Genomic DNA, 20,121 nt, shown 5'->3' on the forward strand with positions numbered 1-20,121 from the left:
CTTATAAACTAAAACCATCTAAGATAGAAATTTTTGGTATTTGCTTTCTATTTGTACAACACCTTCATTCTTAATGTTTTTTATGACTTCACGGGTTTTAGAAATTAAACAATACATTTTCAGCCTTCCACAGTAATCAATACTTTCAAAAACTGAGATATACATATGCATGCTACACTAACATATAATACACAAGTATTTGTTTGTGTATTAACTCTCAAATAACACAACTTTTCAATATTCTCTTTCCACAATTGTTAACAGGATGCACTTTCTTTAAAGAGAAAGATAAGAAAAATCAAAAATTTTGCAACCAATGTTTTTCTTCGGTTTTCTACTTTATCATCTCCTGATGCCACCATATCCTGATGGAGTTCTGATTCTCAGGTCAGAGTTTGAGCTGGACCTCCACTAAGCAGTAAGATGACTATTCTGTGTGCTAGAGTTCAATGGAGTATAAGATGGGGGGTACCACCTGTCTGAAAAGGGTGTTGCTGCAATACTGCTGCCAAACAAATACCTCAATATTCCTCCAGTTCCCATGCCAGTCCAGAACCCTGGTCCAGAATTTTCATATGCTTGTCCTGCAAAAGCACTGTCAAAAATAGAAATTGTACCATTGCTGGAATTCTGCAGTCCTGTGAATGTAGAATGAAGTCTCAGATTAGGGGTCCTGCTCAGTTGGTAAATTTCGGATAACAGTGGGAAATGCACAATACTCAGAATGTGGCAAAGAATACGGACCATCACTAAGGAACAGCTTATAAACCTCAAGGTAGTAGGACCACAATGGTAATCAATCCACTGATGTCACAGGAATCTTCAGAGTACCACTAATAAAAATTATCTGAGAGACCTGGTACCATGGCTCATGTCTGTAATCCCCAGCACTTTGGGAGGCTGAGGTGGGTGGATAACCTGAGGTTAGGAGTTCAAGACCAGCTTGTCCAAGATGGTGAAACCCATCTCTACCAAAAATACAAAAATTAGATGGGTGTGGTGGCTTGTGCCTATAATCCCAGTTACAGGCACCTCTCAGGAGGCTGAGGCAGGAGAATCACTTGAATCCAGGAGGCAGAGGTTATAGTGAGCCAAGATCACAGCACTGCACTCCATCCTGGGCTCAGAGTGAGACTCTCTCTGTTTAAAAAAAAATATATATATATCCGAGAAAGAGGTAAGCCTGTGGTGTTTTCCAGACTCTGAATTTCTTTAGGACAAGTTCTAAGACCATATCACCTGAGTTATATTCCAAGCCATAGGAACCTCTTTGTACATATGGGTCTTCAGGGGATTCATAGTATTCACAGCTCATCACCATTTTTTTTTTCCAAATTTGTGTGCAATATCTAAATCACTCTTACATTCTCACAAGGTCTCTCTAGCCCAGTGTAGAGCCTGCAATTACTGAAGGCAAATGCAGACTGTGGTGGTGCATGCTGCTGTGTAGTTATGCCAGGAGCTCCAGTAAAAGGAAAGTCACTTCTACACTGTTTAACATACAGCGAATTTCCCAGTAATAGAATTATCATGTACATCTAGGAGAAATCTATTTTATTTAAAAACATTGCAGAAAGTCCCATTACCAGTCACTCAATTTGCCAATATTATACCTCATCTATCACATCCACAGAGATCTTAGGTATAAGTAAAAGTACCTAATGAATTCACTATGCCTGGTCATGCCTGAATATTTGCATATTAAAATACATGCTATTTATTATACATTGAATTTCTCTTAAACTTTTTTTTTTTTTTTTTTTTTTTTTTTTTTTTTTTTTTTTTTTTTTTTTTTTTTTTTTTTTTTTTTTTTTTTTTTTTTTTTTTNATGATAGGAGAAAATTTTACAATCTAGATTAAGGTTTCCTGGAAAGTTAAGCTACTCTCTTCCCATCTAAAGTGGGAAACAGAGGTGCCATCTTTTTTTTTTTACATTTCAGAGAGACTTGGCTTTTTAAAAATATTTCTCTAGATGGATCATGTTTTGTAGGTGTTCAGATTTAGGAAGTAAAAGAGCATTGGCTTAGACAGCAATGGATTTATGGTAAGTCAGAGTAGTTGGGCCCGAAAAATGTGAGGATCACTAGTCCAGGAAACGTCTGATTCTCTGCATGTTTTATTGTCTAATAGGGAAAGAGTTACCAAGATGTGACTTCTCAGCTCCTAATCATGCCCTAAGCCTGGCAGTGAGAAGCACGGCAGGTGCTGAGGGTGGGTGTACTGGAAGGGAAAAGAAAATAATATTTTCCAGCACCTAGATTTTGGTGGTGGGAGGAAAATTATTTGCCCATGACAAATTGAATTTATATTTTATGGAAATTATGCTCACTTTATGGAATTATACTCAATTTAACTAGAAACCAAAGTTATATTGTGTAAATTTTAAATTCTAATTTTATTACTAAAAACCTCTATTGATTAATTATACATTTTAGATAATATCAAATTCAGATATCAAAAGTCCAGCCTCAATCTAAAACAAAATTCTGCACTCTTTGCTGTAGGGTAACTGTGAACTGTGAACTTATTGACTTTTTTTTTTCTCCCTGAGATGGAGTTTCACTCTTGTTGCCCAGGCTGGACTGCAATGGTGCAGTCTCGGCTCACCACAACGTCTGCCTCTTGGGTTCAAGTGATTCTCCTGCCTCACCCTCCTGGGTAGCTGGGATTACAGACATGTCACCATGCCTGGCTAATTTTGTAATTTTAGTAGAGATGGGGTTTCTCCATGTTCGTCAGATTGGTCTCAAACTTATTGACTATTTAAATAAATCAGTGCTATATTTTATTTAAAGAGGTAACTAAAAGAGAAAAAACAAAGATAACTGGGGACTTGGGTGAAATTCCACCATAATATGTTGTATGATTCTTTGACACTCTATAAAAATTCCATGTGACTAATATTTTAACCAGAAAAATAGGAATAATTATTGATATCTATAGCAACCATAACCAGTACCTAGAAAAAAAAATGTAACAAACAAGGGAGTAGTCTAGAACACTAACGTGGCTTTCTGGAAAAGAACTATCCTTTCCTAAAAATAGTGAGAATAATATTCAAATGCTTACTGTCCTTTAAATAATGAGAACTTTAATTCATGACTCCCTTAGCTGTTGTTAGGATTTATGAATGAAGTCACTAAACTAACATTCATTGAACACATTCCAGGTGCTATAGCAAGTGCTTTGGATACTGCATTTCAACCAGCTTTCCAAACAATGATATGAGCTTATCATCACTACATATCTGAATTTCTAAGCTAAAACATAGAAAAGTTCAGTAATTTTTCCAAAGTCTATATAATCAAGAAACACCAGCGTAGGAGATAGAGCCCCAGATTGGTTGACTCCAAAGGCTGTATTTCTAAACTCTAAGCTCTCTATACCTACTGCCTATAGTAAGAGGTGATTGGCAGGAACATGGGAACTTACACAGGGAAATATATGGGGTAACTTCAATCATCTAAGGCCTTACAATAACTTTTCTTTTTTTCAAAAGAAAGCAAGAGTGAATTTATTTGCTTATTTTAATTAATATTTCAAAACAGGCCATTAAGAAGCCTGCCTGTCTGAATTTCTTTTTTTTTTTTTTTTCGCTTGTCTGAATTTCTAAATTTTCACATAAAGATTCTGATTTTTACGTTTTTCCAAAGCTGCAGAATAATAAACTATGATATATTCAAAACAATATTTCCCTTTATATATTTTTGTGGAAACAGGGGTCTTACTATGTTACCTAGACTGGACTTAAACTCCTGTGCTCAAGCAATCCTCTCACCTAAGTTTCTCAAGTAGGTGGAACTATAGACATGCACCACCCCACCTAGTTAAATTGTGATATATTAATGTCAGTGGTTCATCTATAAGTAAACTTTCAAAAGCCTTATTTATAATATTTAAAGTTTGTATGTAAAAATACATGTAGCATTTAGAATTTGACATATTTCCCAAATTCAATGTAATGCCAGATGATGAAAAAATCCAAAAGAATGCAACAGAATAAGTACATTAAATAAATGTTAGGCAGATTTTATTTTGCATTTAAAAAAGTATTCTTTTTGCCCAATTGGAATAGATATAAATTATGATTTCATACAAAGAAACAGCAGGTACTTATTATGGAACTATATAACTAAATATGCAAAGACAATATCTGTGTTATTTCAAAAGCTTTCATTGGTAACCTTTCATTAGCAAAAATATAAGGAAGCTTAGTTTCCTGCAAGAGAAATAAATAGTAAAAATTAATGTCTCTGAGCCATAGCTTGCCTCCACAAAAGCAGTGAATCATTTCTCCCATCTGTCCCAACCCGAATATATCCCTTAGAGATATCTGCCTTTCTGGGAAGAGCGTTGAAATGTATATTTATTATTATTTTCATTTATATACAGTTCTAGCTTTGCTGCTATCTTCCTACAGCCTTTGGTTCTTTTATGATGTTGAGTAAGAGTTATATGCTTTATTGGAAAGATACCAGTAACTATCATTCAAAATTAGAGACAAAAATCTTTGAAATGATTAGAAGATAACGTATATTCTAAGAAAAAGAAAATCTACTTTTAAGATACATAATGATACACATTAGAGACACCACAACAATGGATAGAACTTTTGATTTCTCTAAAAATATGACCTAGATATCAACTAAGGTCTTCTTCATTTTGAGAAGTAAATACTATTGACTGCTGTCCCCATATATCATGGTCTATGGGAAGCCTAACACATTCCTCTTTGTTGCTTTTAAGTATATGAGAGTTTTCATTCTTGCAACAACCTGGTCACTCCAATGTTCTTATCTCACTAAATCCTTGAATGTGTCCTGTTCCCTCAGATATTTTCAAAACATAATTCACACAGGCATTTGTGTGCCTACTAGGTAATAAACAATAAATCACAGATCAAATAGTAATATGTATAAATAATAGCAATCAGAATATAAGGCATTCTTAAGATTTTTTTTTTAGCCACATTTTCTACTCACTGGCAGCTTATTGCTTTCTGGCTGGTCATTTTCCTGCTGAGGTCTCTAGTCTCCCTCCACAACCATATATCCTAATTAACATATTATATTATATATAACATTGCATTTTTAATTTGTATTTCTCCCAGCTTGTCTAAACCATCCCCAGATAATTTTTCTCTTAGCAAATAAATAAATAAATAAAATAAGATTTTTAAGGTATATTCCAAAGCAAAGATAGCTTTCTGTCTGAAAGGACCCTTTAAACTTCCTGTAACAATAACAATTTAGTATAAATATTGTCTTTAACTCAAATAAATTGACCAATTACTTAGCAGGAAACACTAGAGATTTAGAGTAAATGACAAAATCTCTGCCTTTTCAAAGCTCAGTCTACTTGGGAAGATGGACAAATGAAGGTTACAGACAGTGTTATGATAGAGTTGTATAGGGTTAAGGAGCAGGGAAAATCCAGGAATTAGAGATCTGTGGGCTTGCAGGAGGATTCACACAGAAGGAAATATCTAAGCTAAGATTTTGAGAATGAATAAGAATTTGCTAGGTACTTGGGAAATTAAGGCATTCCAGACACAGGGAAAACATTTGTAAAGGCATAAAGATAATTTATTTGAAAAATAGTAATTGCATATTTTTGACAGGGTATATACAGAAGTGATGTGATCCAATTAGACAGAAGGTACAGGATTCAAGTGATGTGTTTTGAAGGTCTAAGTAAGACATGCTGTGGAAGTAAAAAGTAGAGGATTTGAAACAGATTTCCTGTTGGGAGTTTGGTTTCAAGGAACTCGGGTTTCTGGTTGAGGCATCTCTGCAGAACAGCATTAAAATATATAATGGTGATTTTTAGTTTGGCATTTTATTTATGCTGATATTGATGTGCATATGGGATGTTGGAGTTAGTTCTTTAGTAGAACTAATCAAAATAAAGTCAAGGTGCCTTTCTTAAGTCATTAAAACAGCAAAGGCAAATATGTCAATAAAGATACAAGGATAAAACATTTAAGGGAGAATACCAGTGGAATAATGACCGAACCCTGGGGGAAAACCTATATTTAATTGCTAAAAAGAGGAAGAATCTGAGATGGGAAGAGATCTCAGAAGGAAATTGAAAGAACCAGGTGATAGAGCTTTCTTAGAATCCTAATGAAAGAATTCAAGAAGGAGGAAGTAATTGAAAGTGATAAATGATGCAATGAGATCAAATAAGAAACAGAGTAAAAAATATTTATTGAATTTGGCAAGTAGAACAGAAAATATAGAGAAAGCAACTTATTGGAATGAGTAGGATAAACAGATTATAGTGAGTGGAAAATGATCAGGCTAGAAATATATGCTCAGAATTTGGTGTTGCTGCCAACACATCAAAGCCAGACAGCAGGACTTATTTTGCATGTAGCAGATGTTCAATAAAGTTGGTGGTATATCTGAATGAAACGATGAATGGCCAATGAAATTCTGGAGTGAGCCATATCCAAAATGAAATATGGATCATATGTTATACTATCAGGTGTTGCATTATTAAATTTAGTTAATTTCATTATGTTACAATGCTATGATTTTGAAAGGAAGCTATTTTGTCATTAGCAAGTACAATCCGACCACCATGCCCACACAGAAAAAAATATTAAAAAATTAAAAATAACAATATAACAATTTAAAATACAAATAAAAACAAAGTAGTGATTATTTACATAACATTTACATTGCATTATTTACATAGTATTTGTATTGTATTAGGTATTATAAGTAATCTAGAGATGATCTAAAGTATAGTGAAGGATGTACATAGGTTATATGCAAATAATGCTATTTTATTAAGGGATTTGAGCATCCATGGATTTTGGTTTCTGAGAGGTGAAACAAACCCCCATGTATAGCAAAGAATGACAGTAATCTATTTTTGAAATCTTACATTTTTATTGTTACTTATTTCTGTACCATCATACTCACTTCTGAGTGTGTGAAACTCTAATTTTAGAAGTGATTTTTATATTGTATATATAAATGTCTCTTCAAATAAGTGTATTCATGTATCTTTTCACTACCTCCTTAATTACAGACTCTGTTTTATTTACTCACTCTAGAAAAGAACAAGGGAACATCATACTATGAAATCTTATTTTTTGTTAGATAACTACAACTAGATTAATTATTTTAATTTCTCTCTTATTCACCATGCTTTTTAAATAAATTACCATATTGAGGCCTAGATGAATATTCTGAACACAAAAATTTTAAGAAATCATTTCAATATAACCAATTTAATTTTTAAAACTTTTAACTTGCATAATTTTCATATATAAAATTTATAATTAACTTAAAAACAATGTTCATATAATTTTAATATTTATCACTATTATAGTAACCAAAGTAATACTATATAATAATGAAAATAATTGAACTTTAGAAACAAATAAATGGCAAAGTTACTTTATAAGGTTAATCAGAACCTCAAAAATTATGGATTGAAGAATTAACACTGTTAAATATACAACCATACAACTCTATGTGGGGGAGAGAAGAAAGTAATAAAACCTTCTGGTGAATTAAATTATTTCCATATTACATTGTGTCCCTTGTAAGTGTAAAGTTCACTGTGTAATATACACATTTTTTCTTCTGAAAAGACTTGGTCATAACAGTTAATTATAGAGACAGGTATTTACTTTGTAAATATAAATGCAATTAAGTTGAAAATATTATTCTAGAAGCAATTATAGGTTCCTGACTTGCCAAAGATGTTAAAACTGAAATGTCAAGAAACAGTACCTTCTAGTATCTAAGTTATCAATCATGATGAGTATATCAATAAAAACTAATTATCTGTTTGAACAATATAATGAAAACTATGAATATTTTGTTATTTAATGTTTGGTGGTTTAAGTATGAAAAAGTCACATGTGTGGCTCTCCAAAATCATAATTCAAATAAATCCACTGCGTTCAATTAATACTCTAAATTCAAATTTTTACTAAATTTTATTTAAGTGAAAAAGTAGTTTCATATTTAGAAAATATGATCCCATTAACTCTAAGTGGTAAAATAGCTTTAGTCATTTTTGATGATGTAGGTTACCCAAGGAAACTATTACAGATCTATGCCACCTACACTCAATCCATCAACAATGAAGCTAGTAGTTGTAATGTAGCCTATTAAAACTCAAATGAGTAATTCACATTTTTCCATATAATAAATAATCACTGAGTCCTCTGCCACGCACTTTGCTCATCACCGAGGACACAGAAATCAAAGGCTGATTTTTCTTTTTTCCCTAAGGAAAGAGCCACAGTTCATGTACAGTGTGTGGTGTGACAGGAACACATAGATACATGAAATTATGGAGAAGGAGCATTAATCTCAGAGGTTGAGAGTCCAGAGAAGTTATCTTGGGGGAGCTGTAATCTGAGCTAAGGTTTGAAGAATGAACAGAAGTTAGCTAGATAAATAAGGGAAAGAAATTGAAGCATTCTGGGCACAGAAATAAAAATAGGAAAAAAACACCAAGAAGTGTTAGAATGTAACTAACTCTGACCCAGCAATCCCATTGCTAGGTATATACCCAAAGGATTATAAATCACTCTATTTTAAAGAAACATGCACATAAATGTTTACTGAGGCACTGTTCACAATAGCAAAGACTTGGAACCAACCCAAATGCCCATCGATGATAGACTGGATAAAGAAAATGTGGCACATATACACCATGGAATACTATGCAGCCATAAAAAGGATGAGTTCATGTCCTTTGCAGGGACATAGATAAAGCTGGAAACCATCATCTCAGCAAACTGACACAAGAACAGAAAACCAAACACCACATGTGCTCACTCATAAGTGGGTGTTGAACAATGAGAACACATGGACACAGGGAGGGGAACATCACACACTGGGGCCTGTCAGGGGGTGGGGGACTAGGGGAGGAATTACAGGGGGTGGGGAGATAGGGGTGGAACAGTATTAGGAGAAATATATAATGCAGATGATGGAGCGATGGATGCAGCAAACCACTATGGCACATGTATACCTATGTAACAAACCTGTATATTGTGCACATATACCCCAGAACTTAAAGTAATTTTAAAATAATACTAATTAAAACTGTGTCTGGAATATTAAAGGTGGCAAATTATATTTTTCAAAGATGGATATGAGAAAATAGCCCATCTTTGCATACCCTTTTGCATGTTAGCTTGTCCTACTCCCTACAAGATATAGAATGGACTTCATTTCTTTGAACCCTAGCAGGCCCTGTGAGCACTTTAACCCATAGCATGTGGCAGAAGTTGATAACCTAACTGATGTAAGCACAGCACTTCAATGACCTAACAACTTCTACCTTCTGCTTCTTGTACCCCTAATCCTGGACCTAATGTAAAAAGTGCAGGAACTATAAGACTCTGCTGAAGAGAGGGGCCACAGAGGAGCACTGGCCTTACCAAACATGTGAGGGAAGAAACCATCCTTGTTTGACACCTGCCCAGCAAAGACTTTGCATGATGTTAGTCCCATCTACTTTCCAACTGGAACTGCATTGAGAGACTCTCAGTGAGAATTATCCAATCAACTTCCTGATCAGATAAAATAGTGATGTTTTGGTGCTCCATGTTTTGGTGCTTTGTTCAACAAGAGCAAATAACTGAAATATAAAGTGTGTGCTTTGGTGGTGATAGAGTAGGTGGTAAGAGAGCTGGATAAGTGACTTGAAACCAGATTAAGTATGGTCTTTATGGCATTTAAGATTTTGGTTTTAGTTTTAAGGGCAATACTAAGGCAAAAAGAAATGAATTGATTTAATACAGCTTTTTTTTTTTTTTCGAGAAATGGGGTTTTGATCTGATTTATACTTACATATTACACCATAAATTAAAAGAGGTGGAAACTAGAATGGGGAGACTCTGTTGAAGGGTGCTTCAGTGATTGAACTAAAAATGATGAGCCTGAACTGCAGCAGTAGGAAGGAGGGGATACGAGTGATGTCAAGATTTACATAGGTGATAAAATTTGTAGGACTTGATCAGCTGTATAGGAGAGACGTAATTTTAGGTACTTAATTAGTAAAAAGTGACAGCAACTCAAATTTTCACAAACAAAGTGGCATATGTTTTCAGGATAATGGCGCTTCTCTTGGAACCCAAGGATTGGGATGTGTCTTGGTCTCTGGGAGAAGTGGAACTGAGAACTGAAATGTCACTTTCCACTTTTCAACTCTGCTCCTTTATAAATCTTTATTTTCTCTGTACAATGGCTTCTTCCAATTTTCCTATCATAATAGAGGAACACATGGCCTCCAAATTAACCAAGATTTACATCTAATAGTCTTAAGATCCAACAAAGTCTACTATCTCTTTCTCAGATCCAGAAACGAAATGTTCAAGAAATCTTCTGACCAGATATTTGAGATGAATAGATATTAAGATGCTCATGTCTTCAAAGCAACAAGGGGAGTTTGAGGTGTAGTGAATAGTTTCATAGAAGAACAATATTATATTCCAAGGAAGGAAGTGCAATTTCTGATCCTAGATCAGGTAGAAGTTTATAGTTCTGGGATATGAAATAGGAATGTTTTCCGAACTAAAAAGCTATACAGTTATTTCAGTACAACAGCTGAGACTGTTTAGAAATGTGTACCAAAGTTTTTCTTGTTCAGTACCATGTGAGTTCATTTCAAACTCTCAGTAACATAGCTGAGTCAACCTTCTAATAATTATTGATACTCTCTTCCTCTAAAAATGGACATTTTGGGGAGAATAGCATCTCAGAGTACAGTTTTTGAACAAATCTCAAAAAAGTTTATTGAATTTACAATAATATTTTTCAGAGAGTCCACCTCTAAATACTTTACATGTAAACACAGACTTTTGTGGTCACATAAATACTGAAAGTGCTACATACTATGTCTGCCTCCAGGTATTCACTAAATAGATTTAGAAGATTAAAAGCTCTGAGAAATATAAACACATATGCTTCTAAAACTAGTATTTTCTAATGTATTTGACAAAAATTTTAATAATCTTTCTAATATCCCATACTACATATTATAGGAAATTCATATAAAGTAATATTGATTTAGATATCTAAGTCCATTATTTCAAAATTGAAAGTTTTTGTCCCAATTTAAGATATATGGTAAGTAATACAGTATAAGATATACTAGTCTATATAAATCAACTCACTCATACTGTTAGACAAATGACATTTTATTGGTATAACTGTAATTAAGAAATGATGTTTGTGTATTAATCTTTTTCTATGTTTCCCAGTAGGGATTAGGCTTTATTATTCTGAAATTCTTTAAGCTGGTAATTTATAAATCTTAATAGGAATCATTTTCAAACAGTGACAGACTTTCATGAAGAGAACATAAATATTTAGTCATGGGTTTCTTTAAATTAATCTTTTCACCATTTGGGATGACAAAGCACAAAAAATTACAATTTATTTTTATAGAGGATAAGAATCAAATTAGAGCTCAAATTGTTAAGTCAGTATATTAATAGAGTTGAGATTTTTAAAAATCTAGTATCTTAATGCAAATGAATAAAAGATAGCACACAGAATCCCACAACTCACACCTGTAGATCCATAAAAAGGTACAGACTTGATACATATTACAGTTATGCTTCTTCTGGGTACTTAAATATGGCTCTAACAAAATATAATAGGTCACGGTCAAATTCAGTGATTTCTGAACCTTGTTGCCCATCCGGATAATTCAGATTTAAAAAAAAATAGAGACCCTTGGGTTTTAAACTTCTAAATTAAGAGTTTGGTGAGATGGAACTTAGAAATGTTTATGTTTAAAAGAATCTCTGGTGATTCTGAAATCACAAGTCTGTAACTGGCCATGATATATGGGAAACACTAGACTGGGTGTTCTTAGATCACTTGCCTACTATTTCCAAATACTGTAAATACAGTGTGTTATATTATATAGTCTAGCTTTTCAGTTATCTTTACTTATTCATCAAAATGAAATGTTACTATTTAGACCAATACTTTGAAATGATGATAGCATAATAATATTCTTGACAACTGCATCGTGGTCATTTTACCAAAATTAATCAAATGAATACATAAAAGTTTATGGCTGTCAATTGAATAATACTTATCATGAATAATGCAAATGGGTTTATTGAGGTCCTAACATTTTAAACTACATACTTGTCAAACTTAATTAATTCTCTTTTTGTAACCACCTACAGAATGTCTTACATTTTTTATGTACATTAAAAGATACAAAATTCTGAACTGTTTTTCACAAACTAAACATAAAATATATTGATAGGACTTAATAGGCTATCCTACAAGTGACAGCTAATTGCTGAAGGTGAGATTAAGCAGGTTGAAAAGTGGTGCTGGACGTCAAACAGAAGTAGGAAAATTTGTGCAAGTTTTCGATCAATATTTTATTAGGTTATTATAGTTCAATTTATCTACCCCCTACATTAACTTCTGTGGCTGGTGGAGTGTAAAAAAATCAAGCAAAATTTTATCAATGATAATCAACCAATTTAAGAGAGAAATTCCACATATAGCCTAAAACCTGGGGGTTACCCATTGTTAGAATCCTTATTACTGAAATTCACAATCAATCTAAGAGAAGCCAGAATGTGAGATGTACATAAGGACTGCACATCTTTCACTTTTTGCACTTATTTGCATATTTTATTAGCAAGAAAGTTGCAAATCAATTAATTTTTGGTTTCAATAAAAGTTCAATATTAGTTTCAATAAAAGTCAAGCTGTTCATTTCTTAACTGCTGAAAATATTTTTTTAAATATTTATAGAAGTGATCTACGTTATCTTGATGACTGGCATTTTTTTTCCCTCAATGAGACCATGAGCAGAAAAAGGAAAACTTAAACAAGAAGGGTTTATCAGGTCTCATTCTTATATGCTTTTACTGAACTGTATTTCTCTCCCTGATCGATAGCTATGCATTAGATAGAACAGATATACAGCATATCTTATATCTATACGCAGACACACACACACACACACACACACACACACATATACTTATTATATATGGAGAGTAATTTCTAAATAAATATTTGTCTAGAAACTTGACTGAACTCCATGGGTGGAAGAAAAAGATCTTTTATTCATCATGATATTATCAAATCCCATTTTCTGATACAGTAAAGACTCCCCAAATCTTAAACAAAGGATGTTTACCTCTTTTCTACTAGAGGTATTCAATGTCAAACTTACTTTGTTTAGAATCCCTGCATATTTTCTTTCCCTTTGACCAAAGTGGAGAAGGATCTTTAAAATTAGTCAACTCTAGGAAGCTATTTAATAGCTAGAGTGAATACTTTCTTATGCAAAGATCTCATCATTAAAGCTATCAATTGTTCTGGGAAGCAGCATTATTTCAGCAGTTTTCACCAACTATCATTAAAGCTAGCCTTTGTACAGGTGAATAGGTATAGTAATTTCTTTTTCTATAATTTAAGCTAATTCATAAAAAATACATTAACCTAGGCCATTACTCAAAGTTCAATTATAACTGAGCGGTCTCAAATTAAATAATATTTAGCTCACTAAATGTATAATTTACTTAAAAGTATTAATAGTCTTGAGAGAATTAGTGCTTACACTAAAAATGTAATTACAAACTCTCTGGCAATAAGTTATTTTTCTAATACCATTTGAGACTCAGAAAATGTAACTAAAGGAATGCCATGGCCTAATTAGGGTGGCACAACTATCGGAGACTCGCTGGAATTGGTGGTCCTTTCTCAAGTCTACCATTATAATAAGGAAAGTAATGTATTTTTGAGTTATTTTTGTTATTCTTGTCCTGTTTTTGAGTTATTTTTGTTATGCTTAAGATATTCTATTTATACTCAACTCACCCTAAAAAGATAAGATTCTACCAAGTTTATCAAATAAAACTTTCTGAATTCCCAGCTCATTTCTCAAAGGAGATGGAGATGATTCATTCTGCTTTGTGAGTAAATAATAAAGTATCGTTACATAATGCCTAATTCTTCTAGCAACTAAGTTGAAATATATAGAGAATCGTATTCATGCTTTTCCACATTCTTTGTACTTCTCAAGTTGTGGAGCTTGGACTTAAGCCAGTACTTAGAATGAATTGAAGATTGATGAGTAGTTACTGTCATCTACGTTTCTTTATCCTAAGGCAACTACATTTTCATACATGTTACAATTTGATAGGAGCTTGCTGAGAATAATTAGAAAATTCAGATAGTCAAAATACAAATAAATCAATAATAATTACACTACCTAGAGAGAGCATTCCCATACTTTAACATGGAATATAGGATGGCCCTAGCACTTTGGTGGCAGTGGAGACACAACCCATCCAGTGTGATCATAGAGCTGTAGAACAATGCATATCAAAGAAACCGGGACAGCAGAAGAAGATAACAGTCACTCAAAGAATTTGTTTAGGAGGAATTCAAAGATATCACTGGGGACTTGCAAAATACTTGAAGAGGCCACTAAGTATTTGTGATCTTGTAATGCCAGATGTGGGCAGAGCTAGTTAAAAAGGGATTACTACTTTCCAATTTCCACTCTGGCTGTAGTTGGCCTGGGGAAGCACACACTATGATACATGTTATGAATATGTGTGTTTTTTCATTCTGTATCACAGAATGGCATTAGTATATTTTCTACAATAGCGTATTGTGTATTTAAAAGGCCAAAATATAGTCTCTTCTGAACTATAACAAGTATAATACTTACTCTGATAAGTTCTTGAAACAATATATGGCTATTTTGCAAGCTTAATCTATTTTCTTAATCTCAGAGTTAATAGCCCTGAAAATTCAGAAATCTTTGAACCTTTTGAAAAAGACCTACTTAGTGCAATAGCTGAAACAATTTTAAGACACATAGAGAAAATACCATCCTTTATTTCTCTAAAGGAGTTAAGAATTGCTTCAAAATATTCTAACTGATAGAAAATGTGGGTAATATCAGCTAATCATATTTAAACAATAAGAGGGTTAAAGGACATTGTTGCTCATTATTAAATAGGAATGTGGGTGTGGTGGAAGCAGTGTGTATGTTTGCACATGTGCATGCATGTATGTGCATGTACGTGTGTGTACACATATAATAGTAAGGATATTATAAGACAATAAAAGATGACACAATACTGTCATTCCAGAGTTGTTGTGTGTTATTGGTCCTTCAAAAGACTCATATTTTATTTTATTGTGTTCCATTGGAAGAAAAATACTTTTTATTCCAAAGCTAAGTTAATGCTTTCATGTTCCATCATCAAAATGATGACTTTGATCTAATCATATTTTATAAACATATTAAAAACTATACCCTTGTAATTATAAACATACCATTAGAAGAACCTTTTTCTTAGAAATCATCCATTCTAGACTTAAGAATTTCAATTGCTATTGTGTCAAGGATCTCACAAAAACATCAAAAGGAAAACATTTTTATATTTAGGTGAGATGTTGTAAACTTCTTTGAAATTTTAAATGCAAGATACTTATTAAGTGATTTTATATTTCATTTATTTTTCTTACCCAGTGCTTTTTACATGATGCTTAGGTGTTTTTTTTTTTTTTTTTGCAATCTTCTGGCTCATTTTCCCCACCTCAAATAATTTGATATATATCATTTCAAATAAATTAACGTCCTATCTCAGTGGACTCATCTGGCCTAAATAGAAAGTTCAAATTGTAATTTGTGGGCCGATTCAAGTGGCCTCCACCATCCAAGATATAACATATGTTATTACACTTTGCACTACAGACATTAAAGAGTTATGAGCCTTCATTCTTATTCTTACCTTTTTAACTGAGGCTTGAATTGGCCTATATCTGTGATCCAGAGTAAAAGAGGTACCATAGAGTGGAATGTAAGAGACGAAAATATGGTGGAAATGGTACAGAAACTAGAGGTAGTATGGTAAAGATGTTTAAAATGTTATCAAAAGTATAGGTGTGTATGTGCCACATTTTCCCTATCCAGTCTATCGTCGATGGGCATTTGGGTTGGTTCCAGGTCCTTGCTATTGTAAACAGTGCTGCAATGAACATTCGTGTACACGTGTCCTTATAGTAGAACGATTTGTAATCCTTTGGATATATACCCAGTACCATGGAATATTATGCAGCCATCAAAAACGATGAGTTTGGGTCCTTTGTGGGGACATGGATGAATCTGGAAACCATCATTCTCAGCAAACTGACAGAGGAGCAGAAGATCAAACACCGCATGTTCTCACTCATAGGCGGGTGTTGATCGATGAGAGCACATGGACAAAGGGAGGGGAGCACTACACACTGGGGTCAGTTGGGGGGACATAGGGGAGGGACGGTGGGGGGGGGGGAGCGGGGGGGGATAGCAGGGGGAGAAATGCCAGATGTAGGTGATGGGGAGGAAGGCAGCAAATCACACTGCCATGTGTGTTCCTATGCAACAATTTTGCATGTTCTTCACATGTACCCCAAAACCTAAAATACAATAAAATAAATAAATGGGAAAAAAAAAAAAAGTATAGGTGTGTCTTTCTTTTTAAAAACCAGAAGTGAGAGAGAGCAAGCAAAAGAGACAAAGAGCAAATCCTAATTTCGCACTGCATTAGATGTAGAACTATATGTGAAAGGTGGTATGTAATCATATGTCATTAGTTTCACATTCTTATATGACCTCACCCTCTGATTATTTTTATAGAAATACTAACAAAGAGTCATATGTGTTTTAAAAAAGAACCAGGAATATTCATTAGGATGACTTACTTCTTTTGTAAATAAAAACCAAATTGGCTTAGTTAATAAATGCCTAGTAAGAGCCTATGTGTCAGGCAGAGAACCAGACTCTCTCTCACAGAAGACTTCTACAGTTCTTAAAATTTTGGTATAAATATTTTAACTGAGCTTAAATGTGTTAACAAATGTGCCTTTACTACTTTTCAATGTCATGTTACCCTAGATTTATAAACACCAAAAAGCATGGAATAGAAGAAGAAGGTCATATTTGGAATTGCAAAGGCCTAAGTCTAATTCTCAGCTCTAGTACAGGTGCCTCTGATTGTATTAATATGAGAATGAGTTATTAATGAACATGAAAGCTTAAATTTGCAAAATTTAGAAAAATAAATCTATCTGAAAATAGCTGATAAGTTTTAAACTCTTGAAAACTGATCAGGAAAGAATAGATATCAAGAAATCAGCTTTTATGAAAAAGACTCTGTGCACATTTTAAATCAATGAACTTTGTTACTAAATGAAAAACTACTTGTATATGTATGTGTGTGTATATTTATATATATCTATATACACACACATATATATATATATATATATATATACTGTGTATTTATATATAATCTTAGCTATTTTTATGCAAAGATTTACATAATTCACTAAGTTTTAAAGTGTAATAACATTCCAAATTTTTTCCTATGATTCATTTAAGATAACAGCGTATATTTCCATTGTGATTTACATGGGAAGAAAGACAGATCAGACTGTGCATAGGATATGAGGTGGCAGAGAGTAAAATGCATGAATAGAATATGCTGTCTCCTACGTCCCACTTTTCCCTTATGATATTGCAGCAAATTTAATCCTGCTAGTTTGAGATATAACATTTTAATTAGCATAGCTAATAATTTAAAAAAACTGTTTTGGAGGCTTTTTATGTGATACGTAACTATGATAATATAAGTAAGAATTAGACACAGTTTATGCTTCAAAAACTTACAATCTCTCATGCGAAGAAAACAGAAATACAGTAATGAATTAAGGAGATAAGTGTAGAGATCTTGATGTGCTAGGGTAATACAGGAGGGAGTCCCCCACCTAAAATACTTTAAACAAATCTGTAGCTATGTTAGAAAATCTCCTGTCCAAAGGGCTCATATAGCTATCTTCCTATTCCCTGCCCTCCCTTTGATGAATAAATTTTATATTCTCTGAAGTGCTGACTGAGGCAATTTTACAAACCACTTTTTCTTAATTATAGCATAGGATTCGGATGGAATTAGTAACAGATGCCAGCTGCCAACTTTGGTTTCCTATGTAAAAGCCACTTGTTCTCAAAAGTTCTCCTCTTTCTAGGCTTGCTTGGTTTTTGTTTTCTGCCTGGCTTAAACTTTCCCATATGTTCTTTAAAAAATTAACTGCTTAATTTAAGAGTTGATTTATGTTGTCTGCACTGAATAGGTTATTATCTTTATCTACTTATCTACCTATTCTTTTTATGAAGTTTTACCAAACAAAATTCTAACTAGACTTTCTTTTAACCTTAACAAATACTCCATGTTCACATTTTTTTTGGTAATGTTATTAAACAGATACCATCAAAGTTAAAAATAATTTATTAAGTTAATATTTACAGGACTTCTTTTATTCCAAAGTATTTTTATCTCTTAAAAAGATGGGCCTTTATGTTTTTCAGATCTAGTTTTATAGGTCTGCAACAGATTGTCTGTTGCTAAGCATTGCAGAAAAACTAATGTAACTTAGAGGGCACAAAGCGAAAATTATAAAATCCAGTGAAAGAAACATACAAATTAAATACATCTAAAAGTAGTAAGTTATAAGAACAAATTATGCTACTTTAAGCCAATAGTTCATTGTCTTCATGCTCTTTGATTATAAAATTATAATTTAAGTGAAAAATAATTAGGCTAGTACATTAAAATGAAAATAATTCTGAAAATGGTAGCCAGTTGCTTTTACTGCCAAGTGATAATTTATTTCTATTCTATAGATAGTCACAGGGAAAACACTATTGGGGAAAACATTGAAAACTGTTATGTAGTTAGAACTGAAGATGATATGTAAATAAGTTTCACTGATGAATATTTCAATAACTGTAGACATTTTGTAAGAGAGTATGTTGATTGTACAATAACCACTTGCTGTGGACATTTCCAATAGGATAATATAATATTCACTCTTTCATGATATTAGGCAAGGAGAGATATTCTTGCAAGTCACTACCAATGGCAATAGACAATGAACATTGTCTACATAGAGAAGTCATGGATCTCATTTTTTGTCCTTCCTTTCTAGAAGTGACTGTCTCCAACTTGTCCTCTTTTCTATATATATATATATGTTCTTGTTTTTAAATTATCTTTTCTCAGAAACTTCACCATATATTCTTTCCCAGGGATATCAGTATGTCTTTGTCATTGTTTCTTTTACCTACTCTGGTATGTGACTCCACTGCTTACCCTGGGTCCTTCCAGCATCTCGACTGGATCCTGAACCCGACCTTCAAACATACGCTACTGACAGCACTTAATGCTTTACAAACAAGTGCCTTTCATATATGTACAACCTCTGTTCTACTGTCTTAGACTTCTGTTTTTCACAATTACCATTCTTAAATAGGTAGTCTATCTTCACTGTTTCCACTTGTCTTTCAGGTGGAAAAGCTTGTGGAACTTGCTTGTGGAAAAACATGTTTACTCCTTACTCATTGCAATCCAGCTTCCTTCTGAGTGAATTAAATCCAAAATCCTCTTCTTAGTTCACATCTAATATTTTAAATATGTGACATAATATGTGACACAGTATGACTAAAGAACCACCTGTCACTCAGCATGAAGGTCTGTTGAGAAAACAGACTACAGCTCACCAGAGGAAGTCAACGCACGCTATTAAAATCAGCCAATTGAACTGCTTTATTCTAAATGTAAATATCTCAAATATTGGCATCTATGATGATACACTAGTCAGTCATTATTCATTAATGTATTCACTTAAAAGATATAAAGCCATTATCATGCAGCAGGCATTATTACAGATGCTAAGGTATAAAGCTGAGAGTTGTATGGTCCTCACATTTGCGAGGGGGAAAAAGTATGCAAATAATTGTAATAAAATGTGTTATACCATAAAAGAGATATTTGCCATTACATTATGGTATCATAGAAGATGGGTAATTTATAAAAAAAAGCCTTTAATACAAATCATTGTTTCCAAGTATATAAAATCAACAAAAAGTATTCTACATAAATCTTTGTATTTAAAAGGAAATAAAAAATTGGCTTCTAAAGATTTGTGTATGAATGACATGAAATATCACTCACTCATTCTGAAAAATAGATAAGTATGAACAATTATTTTTAATCGTATTATTAGTTCTGATTAACATTATGCATAGAAATCATTCATC

General features: G+C 33.1%; 1 protein-coding gene and 1 pseudogene across 25 annotated transcripts in view; both read right to left on the minus strand.

Moving 5' to 3' along the window:
* The window catches only part of PPFIA2 (PTPRF interacting protein alpha 2), a 485,065-nt gene that overhangs the window by 282,013 nt on the left and 182,931 nt on the right, over positions 1 to 20,121 (minus strand). The gene's annotated exons all lie outside the window — the stretch shown is intronic.
* Positions 412 to 19,406, minus strand: LOC119473406 (annotated as a pseudogene).

This window comes from Cebus imitator, unplaced genomic scaffold (genome assembly GCF_001604975.1).
Source record: "Cebus imitator isolate Cc_AM_T3 unplaced genomic scaffold, Cebus_imitator-1.0 Scaffold156, whole genome shotgun sequence".
Classification (NCBI taxonomy): domain Eukaryota; kingdom Metazoa; phylum Chordata; class Mammalia; order Primates; family Cebidae; genus Cebus; species Cebus imitator.